The sequence below is a fragment of the Colobus angolensis genome, unplaced genomic scaffold (genome assembly GCF_000951035.1).
Source record: "Colobus angolensis palliatus isolate OR3802 unplaced genomic scaffold, Cang.pa_1.0 Scaffold416, whole genome shotgun sequence".
Classification (NCBI taxonomy): domain Eukaryota; kingdom Metazoa; phylum Chordata; class Mammalia; order Primates; family Cercopithecidae; genus Colobus; species Colobus angolensis.
Window position 1 is genome coordinate 66,522 of NW_012117555.1, and position 15,455 is coordinate 81,976.

Sequence of the window (15,455 nt, forward strand, 5' to 3'; positions counted from 1 at the left end):
GGAGGTCCTCCACGCCATCATTCACCATGTCCACCAGGGCTGCCTCCCGCTGGTCCTTCCCATAGAGCCCAAGAGTGCGGCCCAGGTGACGCAGGAAGGTATTGGACTGGTACAGGGTGAGGTCTCCGTCCTGGAACTTGGGGAGCTGCCCATAAAGGCAGGAGGCTTTGAGAGAGCCCTCTTGCCAGGTCTCCATTGTTACCACCTCCTCCTTCCAGCTCTGGCCCTGGTCTGCCAGCAGCATGCGCAGGGCCGCGCAGCGGCCTCGAACTGGGAAGTAGACCACGGTGTAGGGCGGCATGGTGGCACACACGACGGCGGCTGCGGCGACGACGATGAAACTCCAGCCGGTCACTTCTTTTTAAGCCAGTGAGTTTCGTTGGTTCTTTAGACAGAAAATAGTAACTGATACACCTAAGCCACCAGAACTCAATGTTTTTAAGAAAATCATGTGAAGGAGATAATGTGAAATTACTTGTCAAGTACAATTACTAGAACATCACAACCTCATGTAGAAGTTTTGCAAATCACAATGCCAACTTGATGGAAATCAGTGAGACTGCTGGTGCTAAGAGACCATGTGAATCGTAAAAAGCAACTCTTTGCATATTAGTAAATTGTGTTTTAAGATTCTTCACATCATAAAAATGTCTGTTGACTTTAAAAAAACATAATACAGAAAAAGGATCTCTTATAAGTAAGCATCATACTGTATTTTACTTACATTTTAAGACACTGGTTTGGAACAGAAGTGAGACACGGTCTAATCTTCCCTTTTTAAATATGTAAAATATGCTATTATTTTCCTACAGAATTTATGATTCCAAGAACAGATTACTGACACTAAGTGGGAAACACTTGTGTTATTTGCCTTTGAGGTCACATAATTCACAGGAAGAGTTGGGGATAACAAGGAACAGAGATGGTTAACGGAATGTTTCTGCTTGGTTGGTTGGTTGGTCGGTTTTGAGACAGAGTCTCATTCTCTCACCCAGGCTGGAGTGCGGTGGCACAACCACAGCTCACTGTAGCTTCGCCCTCCTGGGCTCAGGTGATCTTCCCACCTCAGCCCCCCAGGTAGTTGGGGCCACAAGTGCATGCCACCACAACCAGCTAATTTTTTTTTTTCTTGTAAACACATAGGGTATCCCTATGTGGCCAAGGCTAGTCTCAAACTCCTGTGCACAAGCAATCCTCCTGTCTTGACCTCCCAAAGTGCTATGATTACAGCTGTGAGACACTATGCCCGGCAAGGGAAAGTACTTTATTATTATTTTTTCCAGTGGGAGGGGTGGGCAGGCACGGAGGGGCTGAGAAAGTACTTTAAAGTAATGTTTGTTCTTAGTTGACTTCAGTGTCAACAAAAATCTAAAAAAAAAAAAGAAAAAAAAAACTTTTGACTTAATTGGGGCAAAATGAATAACACTAACCAAAAAGTCAGGAAGCATAACATCTGCATATCATGTGACCCCGGCAAGTCACAGCTCCTCAAAGCTAAATTTTTTTCATCTTTCTCATAAGGTGGAAATAGTTTGGCAAAGCCTTACCGAACTGCCAGGAAGAACTACCAGGATAGCGGGAGCTTCGGCATATCACTGGACCCTAAATTTCGTGACTGCACGCTAAATTTCATGACAGGCTTTTTTCTTTTTTTTTTTTTTGAGAGGCAGAGTCTCGCTCTGTTGCCCACGCTAGAGCAGGGTGGCACAACCTCAGCTCACTGGAACCTCCCCCTCCCGGGTTCAAGTGATTCTCTTGCCTCAGTTTCCCAAGTAGCTGGGACTATACAGGTGTGCGCCACCACGCCCAGCTAATTTTTGTATTTTTTAGTGGAGACAAGGTTTCACAAAATGTTGGCCAGGCTGGTGTCGAACTCCTGACTTCAGGTGATCGTCCCGCCTTGACTTAGACTACTTTTAAGAAAGTTCAGCCACTGGAAACAATGAGAAAAGATTGAAGGAATTACAGTGTCTTTACAGAGTACTCCAGACAAATCCTCTCAGGTATAACAGGTTATTTTTCCACCCAGGACAATACTATTAAGTCCCCTCCAGTAAGTAACATCTCTTTGGCCCTTGCCTGTCACCCGCAGCCAAACTTCCCTCTTCCTTCTGAATGTTGGTCCAAACCTTCCGCTACCACCCAGTATTTGAGAGCTACTGGATAAGGTATTATCAACCAAATCTGGACCATTCTGGGGAGTGGGAAAATAATTGCTTGGGTCATACAAACTGGAATCTTCGCCTGTGACACTTCCTCTGCTTTGAAGCACCAGTGAGCGGGTTAGTCTAGAGAGGTGTTCTTTTAGGTGGGATTCCTAAAAGGCGCCCTCCTCCAAACTTTGTAACACCTACTTTATTATAAAGAAAACAGGACCATCATCTGGCACCCCCAACTTCCCTAGAAACCAGATCTTGTATAAACTCCTATAAACTAAAGCGGGGATGGGATGCGTAAGAAGGGGACACAAGCAGAATCTTCACTTGCTGAAAAGACACCGGGAAACCCCACTAATACACTCGCCAGGTAGTAGGACGGTGTGCACGCGCTTCATACTCCTCATCTGGGAATGAGGTGCAACTTCCTAGAACTGTCCGTATGCCGACCTTATAAGGGGGTGCACGGAATGCCGCACAAGGTCCATGCGGTGCCGGAGCGCAGCCTCCCCGCAGACCTCCCAGGTAGGGGCGGCCTGCAGATCCCGTCCCCGCGCCACCGGCTTCGCCCACCCGCTCCGGCGCCTCTGGAACTCGCTTCAGTGTCGAGATTCCACGCCCGCCCGCCTTAGCGGCGCCGCCCAGCCCCAGCGCTAGTCCGCCGCCCGCACCTGCGCGTCAGGCCCCGCCCCCCCCGATGTGCCCACGCCTCTGTTCCCACCAACTGTGGCACGTCGGCCCCGCCTCCCTATGGTGCCTCCAAGCCCGCTGTCTCCTGTTTCATCCTACCACCAACCTGCAGGGATGAACACCCCAACCCCAGGGCTTCCAGAGCAGCCTCCTAAACGCAGCAGGAGCCGGGTTTCTCCGGCGGAAGACGGTGGAGTAGGCGGGGCGGCGCATGCGCAAAGGCCATCCGGAAGAGCCCTTCCTACCGTCCAGTGCTGGTGACGTCATTGGAAGCCGCGACGGCATTTCCCACGAGCCACTGCGGTACTGAGGCGGGAAATTCTGTTCCAAGCCGGAGCCCAGGACGGATCGGGCTTGGCGTCTCCCGCCTGACAGACGTGGAATCTGGTTAGTAAATCCTGGTTTGACAACCAGGCACATTGTGGGAATATTGGGAAAATTCGAATGCGGCCAACTAGTCAATTATATTAGCAAGTAATCTTACTTCTTTTTTACTTCTAAGTGTTGCTGTTACAGAAAAAACTTTTTCTTTTAACGGATTCTCCCTCCGTCTCCCAGGCTGGAGGGCAGTGGCGGGATCTCAGCTCACTGCGGCCTCCACCTCCCGGGTTCACGCGATCCTCCTGCCTCAGCCTCCAGAGGAGCTGGGACTATAGGCGCGCGCCACCACGCCCGGCTAATTTTTGTGTTTTTAATAGAGATGGGGTTTCCCCATGTTGCCCAGGGTGGTCTCGAATTCGTGGCCGCAAGTGATCTGCCCACCTTGGCCTTCAAAAGTGCTGGTGTTGTGGGAAATAGAGGACTAGAGAGACTAGGCAGACCAATATGGAGAACAGGAGGATTGTTTATTTGAGGGTATGCACTGGATTCGTGGATTCATATCTAAAAAGCTGAGCGTTGAACAAAGATGGAGCGGGGCTTTTATAAGCAAACTCACAGAAGCAAAACAAAAGCGGTTAATCATACAGTGACCGGTCACGTGATTTATAGGGTAACTGTTGACTTGGCGTAACTTGTGGCCTTGCGTAGCCGGTGGCCTTGTAGCTGCCTCGAGAGAAAAATAAGAACCGGCTAAATACAGACATTTGTAAATACATCATCATGCTTAAGAAGCCAGGGAAAGCAGTAACAGTAAAGGAATTTGTCTCTCTTTTGTTTTCTTTTAACTTTGCTCTGGAAGTGGGGGTTGTCTGGAGCCTATTCCTTTGGCATTGGCGTCTCAAACAGTGTTAGCTTGTCACTGTCTTTGAAGTGAGCTTACTGGGCAGAGGAAAACTTGTTCTTTTCTTTTTAACCTTTGCCTTGCCTGTGACATTTCTTGGAGTGAATGAATGCATATTTATTTTTAAATTCGTGCCTCAGTTTCCTCCTTTTGATGCCTTTTATAAAAGAAGTTTAATAGAAGTCATCACTGTTACTTAATTCTGCCTGAAGAGACAAGTTTTCTTCTTTAGGCACAGGCTGATATTTACACAGATCCATTAGCTGAGTGGTAGTTTGCTTAGCTACTGTTGCCTCTATAGTTGACTGAATGCTTCTAACAAGGAGGGGTAAGAGGCAAGGGAGTACTGGGCAAACTCTTAGTATGTCCAGGACTATTCTTATTAAAGTCTTGAATCCACTGAAGAAGGAAAACCAGCCTCCAAAGAGGGAATCTGGAGACTGCCTTTTCCAAGTTTGGACTGGAACATGGGGTAATTTTCTCATTCTTGCAGTTATTTCTATAACTGCCTTTCCATTGTCATCGGTTTCCAGGAAGCAATTTGTTAGACTGAACTTTCCACATACTCCTCCTTCCTGGGCTAGGAGGTAGTCTAAAGCTAATCTGTTCTGATAAATAACATTCTTCATTTTTGTGGCTTGCTGGGCCAGTAAATCTAATGCATTTGCTGTTTCATTAGTGATCATTTCAAGTACTACCTGCAACCTTATGATGCAGCTAAGCATGTAAATAGGAGTGCGGTATCCTCATGACCTATCTTGTGCCTACGTAGCTGGTCTATAGTATTGAATTATTCTTTCGGGAGCCAATCTGTGTCTTTCTAATCTCCTATTTCTGTATCTCTTTTTATGTCTGCATCTCTTTTGTTTCTTCTAACTTCATCATAGACGGGACACCTTAAAGTTTCTCCCTGTTGCGGTGGGAGTAGGAAGAAACGTGGTCTAATTGTTTCAAACACACAGGACTTTGTCCATTTAGCTGGCAACTGTCGATAAGCCTGTGGCTTACAGATCCAATAAAGACCAGGAGGTGCTTGCCAAGCATTTGGAGCTTCAAGCTGATACCAGGTGTGGTTTAGAGGAGAGAAACGGGAGAACGGATTTGGATGAGGTGCTTTGGAGTCAGCTCTGCCTTGCCACAAAGTTTTCTTTAGTGTTTCATTATAATATTGCTGTCCTAAGCAGGTTAGTTCTCCTACTGCCTCAGCGAGCAACACAGTATCTCTTGATAATAGAAGTTTTTAAGAGCCAGACACTTGAACTTGTGGGCATCAGTTCTGGGGAAGAGTCAATTAGAGTTAAATTATCTTGTGGCATTAACTCTTTTGCTTCCTGAGGCCACTGGTCTCCTATGTTAGTCTTTCTACAAGCATAACATGAAACGCCTGGGCTGCCAGCAGTGTTTTCAGCCAGCTAAGCAGACAGGTTTTCAGCTAAAGGAGTAGGCTCTGGTAACTTCTGGTCTACTTGCTTATAGAATGATTTAAGAGTTGGAACTGTTGCTGGGCTGGCTGGGTCCGGGGTCTTTTTTTGATAACATGTATGTAGGTTGCTGAGTGTGTGTGTATACAGACATGTATGGGGTGACCTGCAGTCTACATGGGTATGTCTGGCTTTAGAATGGTGACATTTACAGGATTACAGGTTTTTGCTTCACAATCTGGTTTCATTGGCATTTTGGTAAGCATAATTGGCCTTTGTTGTATGCCAGGGTGCCACGATATGCAATGCCAACAGTCTTTTTCTGGGGTCCTAGGGGAACAAGGTGGAGTTACTCTCGGCATGCATACATATTTGTTGTCATTTCTACATCTTTCTACAGGTAAGTTACCACAGACAGGGGAGTCTTGGTCTGCTGCCTGACAAGCATCAAAATACAGAGAAATAGGCCCTTGATAAATGGGAGGGACCCTGGTTTGGTTTAAGAGGGGACCTTCCTTTGACCTCTTACGATGAGTCTCTTGGCTTCAGTAACTGCTTGAGTGTCTGGTTCATGCGTTCTACTTTTCTTGAACTTTGCGGCCGATAGGCTTCTTGTTATGTTTCATGTTATGTTTGTAGAAAGACTAACACAGGAGACCAATGGCCTTAGGAAGCAACTTCTATTTTATTTGTTAAATCTTGCACTATTTCAGCTACAAATGCTGGCCTATTGTCTGACTTTAAAGTTAGACGCTGTCTAAACCTGGGGATAATGTCTTTTAACAGTACTTTAACCACTTCTCGTGCTTCTTCTGTCCTGGTGGGGAAAGCCTCAACCTATCCTGAAAAAAGTACAAATAAACACTAGCATATACTGATAGCCTCTGGCACAGGGCATTTTGGTAAAGTCTATAAGCAAGTTTTCACAAGGCATGAAGGCATGGCTCCTTCTCCTGTTCAGTTTCTTAGAGGAGGGGTTCTTTTTTTTCTCTCTCTCTCTTTTTTTTTTTTTTTTGTAACTTCACATAATGGCTTAGCCATCAGTGAGAAATTTATAATCTAGATACAGCAGAATCTTGCTGCTTTCAACCTCTAATGTGACAATGGGCTCTTGGAGGCCTAATGAGAAGGAGCGCGGTCTGTCTTAGTCCTCCCATCTTTCAGCTCCTGCTAGCCTGATCAGATCAGTATCTGGTTCCTCTAAGCTGCGGCAGCCTTTGGCCAATGGCCTTTTTGTCTCATGGCCTTGGCCATTTCTTTCATTGCCTTCTGGACATTCATCTTTCTAGTGTCCTTTCTTTTTGCATCTCGTACACTGATCCTTCTCTAGCCTTGGTCAACTTTCAAATCCTTGTCTAACTTGACTTCTTCTATGTCCACGTCTGCGTCCACGTCATCTTACACTGCTAATCTCTTTTTCTGTAAGAGCTGCTGCCAACAGATCTTAAGCTCCAATCTGCTTCTTTCTTTGCCTCCTGGTCACGGTTAACATACACTTTGGAGGCTACTTCTGTAAGCTGGGTGGCATTCATACCTACAAAACTTTATAACTTCCTCTTCTTCTTCTTTTTTTTTTTTTTTTTTTTTTTTTTTTTTTTAGACGGAGTCTCGCTCTGTCACCCAGGCTGGAGTTCAGTGGCACAATCTTGGCTCACTGCAACCTCCGCCTCCTGGGTTCAAGCAATTCTCTGCCTTAGCCTCCCAAGTAGCTGGGATTATAGGCGCCCACCACCACACCCGACTAAATTTTTGTATTTTTAGTAGAGACGGGATTTCACCATCTTGGCCAGGCTGATCTCGAGCTACTGACCTCATGATCCACCCGGCTCGGCCTCCCAAAGTGCTGGGATTACAGGCATGAGCCACCGCGCCCGGCCAAAACTTTCTAACTTCTGAAGCTTTCGTTTGATTTCACCTTGGGCCTGTCCTACAAATGACGTATTCACTATACGCTGATTTTCAGTGGCCTCAGGGTCAAACGGGGTGAAAGCCAGTATACCTCACAGAATCTTTCATAAAACTGGCTAGGGCTCTCATCACTTCCTTGAAGCACTTCTGAAATCTTTATATTAATGGCTTTCTTTCCACCATCTCAGCCTTTGCAGAGGTGCCTCTTAGTACCTCTGCAAACGCTGAAGCTGAGTTGCATCCTCTGGGTTCTAGTTGGGATCTTGGTCTGGGAACTGACCCTGAGTGTATGCCGAGCATGCACTGTGTCGGCTGATGCATGGGCTGCTAGCCAGCGGGGAGCTGCCTGGGTTACTCTCCTGCGCTCCTCAGTGTTAAATGACTTGAGGAGGAGCTGCTGGCAGTCTGGCCAGGCTGGATTGTGTGTCAGAAAGATGGATGCATCCGATCTGTAAGAGCTGGAGGCTTCTCCGTGTAGGAGGGAGTGTGGTGTTTCCGGTTTAAAAGGTCAGTGGTTGGAAAGGCTGACTGATGGAAGTCCATTGCCTTCTTTGGACTTGGCCTTGGTGGTCATAATAAATGGGTCCTCGCGTCTCCTAGAGAGGCATTTGCAGAGCTTGAGCGCCGCCGGATCTGAGACAGCCTGCTTGACTATCTTGACTTCCTTCCCTGACCTCTCAAGGCTCTGATCCTCCCCTTTGGGGTGAAACTTGGAGAATGCTGGCTCTTGAGTCTGGCTCCTGGGGGGGCTGTTGGACTCGGTAAAGGGGGTTAGGCTGGGACATAGGGAGGAAGAATCTCTGTTCTTTCTGGCCACTTCTGCAAAACTGACTTTTCTTGCTCTCTGGGACTTCTTTAACTCTGTGTCCGCCAGTGAAACTGCTCTTACTTTCACTCTTGGCTGGGCTCAGGCTACACGTGTTTTGCAATAAGCTGCTAAACAGGGCTGGATCCAGGCCGGTCTTGTCTGTGCTATACTTAACTATGAAACAATATAAGGAAATTGATCTGGATGCCTCGGCTGTCCTCTTACTCTTGTCACCACCTTAAATACACAGCCAATTATTTCCTTATCTATAGTTCTTTTGGTCAGCCATCTAGCACTAAAAGAAGGCCATTCTAATTCACAGAGAGTTCTCATCCCCTGTGGGATTAGCTTAACTCCATAATCCTCTGCAAAGCCTTTCTTAAAGTTCTGTAACATGCCCTCTATTGGGGTGAGTTTTGATGACTTTCTTCCTATTCTTCCTTTTACGGCACAGCACACTCTTCCCTCTCGTTTCGGCCTACCTTACTGTCTCCTATTATGGGAGTTTTCAGACACTGCTTGGCTTTGGAGAGTTCCTTATTCCTGCTACGACTCTGAGCTGTAGGGCAGTTCTTATTAGCCACATGCAGATCGCTACTAGTCTTAGTCAGCCTTATACTTCGCTCGGAGCACACAGTCCACGCTGGGAGATCTGTGACTCCTTACTTCGCAGCTGATGAGCTTAATTAGGCCTTTTCATTCACACACTTTCATACACTCCTCTGCTCCTCGTTCCTGTGTACCTAACTGGGGTGGCAAGCCACTCTCTCCATCTCTAGTTTCTTTTTCTTAACCGACTTGCAAGCCATTCTCGCACCTTGCGTCGGTTGGGGTGTGAGTTTCAGCTGAACTGGCAAACCTTTCTCGCCACCTTTAGCCTCTCTGGGTTGGACTGCTAGGCACACCTCGGGAGGTGATCAAGCTCCTCTTCTGTCCTTGTGGGACAGGTCCTGCCTTGGACCTTAAAACTACTGCAGTTCTTGAAGCTTACTGTTTCTGGAATCATCCTGTAGCCTTTCTTTAGGTTCTGTTGTGCTGTGGGTAGGGGCACTGGGTCATGTGAAAGCCGATCTCCTCTGTGGGCTGAAGTTCTCCTGGTGGCACCTGGGGTCACAGGTCTCCTGAGGTCTGAGGCTCTAGCCCTTAGAGGCAAAAGAGACAGTAAACTTACTGTCTCTGGTCCCTTTATGGTCGCCAAAAACGTTGCGGGAAACTGAGGACTAGAGAGACTGATACGGAGAACAGGAGGATTGTTTATTTAAGGTATGCACCAGCTCAGCTTTTTTTTTTTTTTCTTTTTTGAGATGGAGTCTGGCTCTGTTGCCCAGGCTGGAGCACAGTGGTGCAGTCTCAGCTCACTACAACCTCCGCCTCCTGGGTTTAAGCGATTCTTGTGCCTCAGCCTCCCAAGTAGCTGGGTTTACAGGTGCACACCATCACACCTGGCTAATTTTTGTGTTTTTGGTAGAGACAGGTTCTCACCATGTTGGCCTGGCTGGTCTCAAACTCCTGACCTCAAGTGATCTACCCACTTTGGCCTCCCAAAGTGCTGGGATTACAGGCATGTGCCACCATGCCTGGCCCACTTCTCCTTTTCTAATCTAGATAGTTTGCATTTATTTCTGTTGCCAAATTGTCCTGGCTAGCACCTCCAACATAATATCAATGGATGTAGTGAGAGTGGATTTATCTACCTTGTTCCTCATCTTAGGATGTAAGTATACAGGCTTTCAACATTAAGTATGCTATTGGCTGTGGTTTTTCATATGCCCTTTATTAGTTTAAAGATGTTCCCACGGGAGGCTGAGGCAGGAGAATGGCGGGAACCCGGGAGGCGGAGCTTGCAGTGAGCTGAGATCCGGCCACTGCGCTCCAGCCCGGGCGACAGAGCGAGACTCCGTCTCAAAAAAAAATAAAAAATAAAAATAAAGATGTTCCCTTCTTTCCTTCTTTGTTGAACGTTTCATCATGAAAGGATGTGGGATTTGGTTTCTGAACTATTGAGATGACTGTGGTTTTGCTTGTTGTATTCGTATGGAGTATTATATTAAATAATTCTGGCTGCTATCCAACCTTGTATACTTGGAATGAATTCAACTTGGTCATGAGGTATACTTATTTTCACATGTTGCTGTATTCTGTTTGCTTGTATTTTATTTATTTATTTTATTTATTTATTTTTTGAGACAGAGTCGCTCTGTCACCCAGGCTGGGATGCAGTGGCATGATCTCGGCTCACTGCAAGCTCTGCCCCCCAGATTCATGCCATTCTCCCTCCTTCCTCAGCCTCCCAAGTAGCTGGGACTACAGGCGCCTGCCACCATGCCTGGTTAATTTTTTGTATTTTTTAGTCGAGACGGGATTTCACCATGTTAGCCAGGATGGTCTCAATCTCCTGACCTCGTGATCTGCCCGCTTTGGCCTCCCAAAGTGCTGGGATTACAGGCGTGAGCCACCGCACCTCGCCTCTCTGTTGGCTTGTATTTTATTGAAGAGTTTTGCATCTATATTCATAAGATATATTGGTCTGAATTTTTCTTTCCTCTTGATGTCTTTGTATGGCTTTGCTGTCATGGTAATACTGGCCTCATAGAATGAGTTGGGACATGTCTCTCTCTACCACTTCTATTTTTTGGAGAATTTGGAAAGAATTGATCCTAACTCTTCTTCAAATATTGGACAAAATTCACCAGTGAACTTTCTGGGCTAGGGCTTTTCTTGGTGTGGAGTTGTTTCTTTATCAATAATTCAATCTCTTTACTTATTATGTCTAGTGAAAGCATTTTTTCTTGCATCAGTGTCACTGGTTTGTGTCTAGGAATGTTTCCATTGTATCTAAATTATCTAATATATTGGCATACCATCTTCATATTAGTTTTCCTTAAATGTTCTTTTCTTTTTGCAATGCTGGAAGTAATATATCCTCTTTCATTTCTGATTTTAGTTATTTGAGTCTTCTCTCTATTTTTCTTAGTCAGTCTAGAAAAATGTTAGGAAAACTCCCTGCCAGAACTGAGTTGTCCTACATAATGGAGAGAAAGCTCTCAGACCAAAGAAAGAGATAGACCATTCCAGGCTGGTAGATGGTCGAAGGTTTATTCAGGAGGATCTTACTGAGGTGGTCTTGGGCAGCAGAAAGATGAGGCAGAGCTCCACATTTGCAATGCATGCCTGTCTAACCTTTTATATCATGAAAATAAAAAGGGGAAAAAGAAAAAAAGCCATCTAAATCGCTTTCTTAATTTATTTACTTTCTACTTAAAGGAATTGTTCGGGTTTCCTACAGATCTGGTCAGCATTTTTAGGTGAGGGGATGCAGGGGGATGTTCCTAGCAACAGCAGTCATCTTGGTCCTCCAGTTCCCGTGTCCTTCAACTCACTACTTCTTGTTCGTATACCCAAAATACGTTCTCATGACAATAAGGTTTGTCAGTTGTGTTAAGCTGGTTTGAATGTGCTTTTGGTTTCATTGTTTTTCTCCATTGCTTTTCTATTCTCTGTTTCATTGGTTTCTGCTATGATCTTTATTATTTCCTTCCTTCTGCTTACTTTAGCTTCTATTTGCTGTTCTTTTTCTAGTGTCCTTAGGTTGAAAGTTATGTTATTGATTTGAAATAGTTCTCTTTTTTATTACAGGTATTTACAGCAATAAATTTCCCTGTAAGCATGTCTCTAATTGTCTTTCATTAAGTTTTGTATATTGTGACTTCATTTTCATTCCTCTCAGTATATTTTCAAACTTCTGTTTTGATTTCTCCTTTGATTAATAATTTGGATGTGTGTTAATTTCCACATATTTGAGTTTCCCTACTTTTTTGTTATTAATCGCTAGGTTCGCTCTATTGTGACTGGGGTACGTGCCGTTCGGTTCCTTTGATGGCTTAGCGTAGAGTCTATGATGGACAATATGAATGAGCCCTTGAGAAGAATGTGGCTTCTTTTGTTGTGTGGCATGTTTTGCACGTGCTCTTCAGGTCTAGTTGAACTATGAAGTTGATGGTGTTTCTATCCATTAGTGGAAGTGCAATATTGAAGTCTCCAGTCATCATCGGTTTTGACTCATTTCTGTCAGTTTTTGTTTCATGTACTTTGGTGATGTTTAATTGGGTGCATATATGTTTATACTTGTACTTTCTTACTGATGAGTTGGCCATTTTATTTTATTATTGTAAAATGTCCCACATTATCTCTACAAAAAAAAAAATTTTTTTTTTTTTTTTTAAGTGCAATGGTGTGATCTCAGCTCACTGCAACCTCCGCCTTCCGGTTTCAAGCAATTCTTCTGCCTCAGCCTCCTGAGTAGCTGGGATTATTGGCACATACCACCACGCCCAGCTAATTTTTATATTTTTTGTAGAGAGGGGGTTCCACTATGTTGGCCAGGCTGGTCTAGAACTCCTGACCTCAGGTGATCTGCCCACCTTGGCCTCCCAAAGTCCTGGGATTACAGGCATGAGCCACTGCACCTGGTCAATTTTTTTTGTTTTAAAATTCATTGTGTCTGATATTAGTATAACTACCTTAGAATAGCTTTCTCAGGGTTTCTGTTTGCATGATAAATGTATTTCCATCTTTTTACTCTATTCATATCTTTGAATCTAAAATGTACCTCTGGTAGATGGCATAGATGATCTTTTTTTTTTTTTTTTTTGAGACGGAGTCTCACTCTGTCACCCAGGCTGGAGTACAGTGGAGTGATCTCAGTTCACTGCAAGCTCTGCCTCCTGGGTTCACATCATTCTCCTGCCTCAGCCTCCCAAGTAGCTGGGACTACAGGCGCCTGCCACCGTGCCCGGCTAATTTTTGTATTTTTAGTAGAGACGGGGTTTCACCATGTTTGCCAGGATGATCTCGATCTCTTGACCTCATGATACACCCGATACACCCGCCTTGGCCTCCCAAAGTGCTGGGATTACAGGCGTGAGCCACCACACCTGACAACAGTGAGTATTTTCTAAAATGACAGTTACATTTCTCTAATGATTTTAGTACTCTATTTTTGGCTTATTATCCTAGTCAGTGTTCTTGGGCTTACATTATACATTTTAACCTATCAGAATCAGCTTCAGATTCATGCTAATTCGGAACAGTTTCAGTTAGACACAAAAACATTACCCCTACCTTGCTCCATGCCCTTCTGCATATAGCTTTGTACCCTATGTAGTTCTATACCCTTCTTATTGTACCTTTTTAAGGTATTATTCTTATTTATATTACATCTATAAATACTAAAAACTCAACAATACATTGTTATAACTATTACTTCATATAACCATGTCTTTTAAGAAGCTGAGAAGAAATAGTAAAGCACATAAATATTTAAAATTTTAAGTTAACCTTCTTATTTATCATTTATGATTCTCTTCATTTGTTTTTACAGATTTGAGTCATCTGTAGTCTGATATATGGAGTCATTGTCTTAACCCAATACAGCTTTGTTCCCACTCACCTCGGTTAGACTGTTATTGGCAAACATATTAAATTTTGTGAGTCACAGGACAAACAATACATTGAATAGACATTGTTTTATAAATTGCTTTCTAAATCAATTAAGAGAAAAAATAGAAAAATGTGCATTTATACTGCCTTTTATTCTTTTCATAATATAAAATATATTAGTTTTAGAGTTTCATGTTTACCTTTACTGGTAGGGGTGTGTATGTAAATTTGGATTATTGTCTGGGTAATCATTTTCAGCCTGAATAACTTCTTTTAATATGTCTTGTGAGATAGGTCTGGTAGCAATGAATTATCTCAGTTTTGTTAATCTAGGTATGTCTTTGTTTCACCCTCATTTTTGAACCATAGCCATGCTGAATACAGGATTTCTTCTTCAGACATCGTATATATTACTCCCCTTCTTCCTGGCCTCTACTGTTTCTGGTGAGAAATCAGCTGTTACCCTCCTTGGGATTCCTCCTATTTATAACCGTTTTAGAGGATCCCTTTTAAGCTCAATGGCTCCTCTTTCTTTATCTCACTTCCTGCTTTCAGCATTTCCTGTGTGTCTTCAGCTTTCAGCATCATTACTATGATGTGTCTGTGGATCTCTTTACGTTTGTCTCATTTGAAGTTCCTTGAGTTCCTGCATGTGAGTAGAACTTTATTTGCTGTATGCTCTTGGGACCATTTGCAGAGGCTGTGAATGGTTATTTTTGTTTTGTGTAGTTTTTGAAATTTTGACTAATTTTTAGAAGAGAACTTATTTCTCACTCACCTTCCTATGCAGGTCAGTGAGGGGTATGTGGACTCCACAGAGTGCCTCAGGGACCTAGGCTGTTGCTAGCTCTGACATCTTACAGCTGCTCGGTCTGCAGCACATTGCAGGCTGCACACCTGTAAGTGGACCACATAAGAGTAAGTTACCCCTGTGACTTGATCAGGAGCTAGGCAGACTTAGGGACAGGCCGATGCAACTGAGCTCGGTTCACGTGCCATGAGGTGACCCCTCTTCCAGCTCCCAGGGTATCTCCTGGGTCCGCAGAGAATTTGCTTTGTTCTGCCTCCTTGCTGGTTTGGACATTGTTATTTAACCTGGCTCAGTCCTGCCTTCCAAATAGCTTTCCTTGAAAGTTCCCATAATATTTCCCACAATCAGAGGTCAAAGCAGTCAATAACTGAAATTACTACCAACCTTGAAATAGATGAAGATGAGTTAGTTTCCAGTGGGATTCTTGGGGCCTCAAACTTGGTGATAGGGGGGTGCCAGTTGTGTGGAATTTGAAGCTAATCTGTAAGTTGGGAAAAATTTTGGATTTGGGAGCCAACTTCACTAGGATTTAGACAGGTAGAGGCCACCCTTCAGCTAGCTGGTGGGTGAGAACATTTGTGTCCAACAAAAACGCTTGGTGGAACATGACACAGTTTTCGGTCATCACTTTGCCCATGCCGAGGGCTTGTGTGTGGTGCTGAACAAGACCGAATGTTCCACTATCTTTCCCCTGATTTTACTACTATGGAGAACTTAATTTAAAAGGTGGCCGGTAACACAGTTTCTCCAAACACTGCCATTGAATACACTAAGGGATTTTCTCAGGGGAAGGAAACACATGACGTGCATCTGGGAGCAGCATGTGGCTGATTTGTAGGCCCCCTAATGATGGGTGGCCAGCTTGACTATTCCAAGGTTTTCTAATTTTTATGTTTCATCTAGTCCAGGTTACTGTGATGCTTTGGATGTTTTCTCCCCCTCCAAATCTCGCGTTGAAACGTGACCTCCGATGTTGGAGGCGGGCCCACGGAAATCTCGC

The 15,455-nt window shown here is 44.5% G+C and overlaps 1 pseudogene across 1 annotated transcript; it reads right to left on the bottom strand.

The window, feature by feature from the left end:
- Position 1: 1 nt before the first annotated feature.
- On the bottom strand, positions 2-316 carry LOC105522033 (annotated as a pseudogene). Its single transcript, XR_001003374.1, has one exon. The product of XR_001003374.1 is annotated as a glutathione S-transferase P pseudogene (transcript).
- Positions 317-15,455: the final 15,139 nt, after the last annotated feature.